A 2262-nucleotide genomic window follows, 5' to 3' on the forward strand; every position below is an offset into this window, starting at 1 on the left:
CAGCAGTAACAGCAGTAGCAGCAGCAGCAGCAACAGCAGCAGCAACAGCAGCAGTAACAGCAGTAGCAGCAGTAGCAGCAGCAGCAGCAGCAACAACAGCAGCAGCAGCAGGAGCAGCATCCTCAACGGGCTGATTCACGCTGGGATGCCTCCAGAGAGCTGGATTCACTCATGTCTTCACTCAGATGTCTTTGAGTCTTTGTCAGCTCCGCTCAGGCAAAAGCTCTTTGCACGAGACTCTGCTCGCCTATCTCTCACTGTATGATACATGTTCCGCAGAACTCGAGGACTTTGCATGCCTTTATCAGATGATCCGACTTGGTAATGTCTCTAGAATAGTTGTCGTTCGTGCCGCATTTCGTCGGATCATATATGCAAAGTTTCAACTCCCAGAGCGCCACAAACGACGGGAATGGCGGGCAGATTATAGGAAAGCCCGCTCAAGACGTGGGGTTTGGGGTTTTGATGGCGGCGGTGGTGGTGGTGGAAATTTCCCGTTACATGCCGCGAATCGTAGAATAAATGCGCAAGAACTTTTCACATTTTCCTCGCTTATCGGGGGAAAATGGAGATGTGGTTTATTTGTTCTCGCGCTAATAACGCGGCAAAGCTGAAGGGTTTTGCGTGAGTAGGAGAGGGTGCATGAAGAGGGGGAGAGGGGGAGTGCCTCGCGCGTTCGGATTTGCGTCCCCTGTTGCTCGGGGAAAAAAGGTGTCGGAGAATAAACAGCATTACGCGGAGCACGTAGCAGTAGGGCACGAGGTGCGTAAACACATACGCAGCATAGGAGAGAAGAGAAGCCCTGCTAGTCAGCACCAAGGAGCTACATATAACAAGGAGAGGAAGCGGATGGGCTGTGTGCTTTTCGCCTCAAGGACGCCATCTATGAATCATAATCAGCTGAAACGGCTGTGCAGATCCGTCCCCCAGAGACAATAGAACACTAATCTGTTCTGGACCAATATGACCAAATATGGCAAATATTTGGGCCAGATATGGCGGCGCTTCCTCTCCTTGTTATATTTAGCTCCTTGGTCAGCACGTGTCCGTGACCGACAATCGACAGCCTCGCATCCGGAAAAAACTCATCGCTGGTGAAAAAAATTCATCGCTGGCGAAATTTCATCGAGCGAATGACGAGGACGAAAACAAACATGAAGTCGGATCGCGGTTCTGCCGTACGTGTAGCGCTTTCATGTTCCCGCGCGCAGGAAATTTAGGTCTGAACCCGCGCAAAAATGCTCACGAGTGACATATAAGGCTCGTGTCGGTTGCACAGCCAGTATCAAGAGCGTATTAAGAAAGCGAATTACCTAAGGTATATCAGCTAAGGTATTAAGAAGCGGATTACATTCTTAATATGCTCTTGACAGTATACAAACGCGGCGAATAGACACAGTGCATGCAAGGCCGGTCGCTCAACGAGTACGCAATTCGTAGCAAACACAAACCTGTTTGTGAACCGTGATATCTTCGTGTTTGTGACCCCGAGTTGTGTGCCATCCCACATCAGTTTGTGACCCTGCCATCTTCGTTTTCATACGAACGCACTGTGAAACTAGTTCGTGTGAAGAACGAAAATGGCGGGGGCACAAACTACACGCGCACTACACGCGCACTGTATGCTGATACGATCAAACTCCCGACATGGACATACACGTACACAGTTGCTCGTAGTACACTCTACTCACTGCTTGAGTAACGACGCTGCACAGGCAAACTAATTCAACGTAGTTCAACGCTGTACTTCATTCGCGTAGTTCAACGATGCACAGTCAAACTAATGCAACGTAATTCAACGCTGTGCTTCATTCGCGTAGTTTAACGAGGCACAGTCAAACTAATTCAACATAATTCAACGCTGTGCTTCATTAGCGTAGTTCAACGATGCACAATCAAACTAATTCAACATAATTCAACGCTGTGCTTCATTAGCGTAGTTCAACGATGCACAATCAAACTAATTCAACATAATTCAACGCTGTGCTTCATTAGCGTAGTTCAACGATGCACAATCAAACTAATTCAACATAATTCAACGCTGTGCTTCGGTAACCCTAGGCGCAGCAAACATCGCCCATCCAATCCGTATTATAATATATAAATCTAAACTGGAGATTTCATGAATTGATCATTGCTTCGTCTGATCCGTGGATGCGATAGCTTCATGCTGTTATACGCGGAGCTTTGATCTCTACAAAGAAAATCAGGACAACGCGCGTGCGTCGTTGATAGTACGTAACCTAACATCCCGGTTTGCCA

The sequence above is a fragment of the Priapulus caudatus genome, unplaced genomic scaffold, assembly GCF_000485595.1.
Source record: "Priapulus caudatus unplaced genomic scaffold, Priapulus_caudatus-5.0.1 Scaffold423, whole genome shotgun sequence".
Taxonomy (NCBI): Eukaryota; Metazoa; Priapulida; class Priapulimorpha; order Priapulimorphida; family Priapulidae; genus Priapulus; species Priapulus caudatus.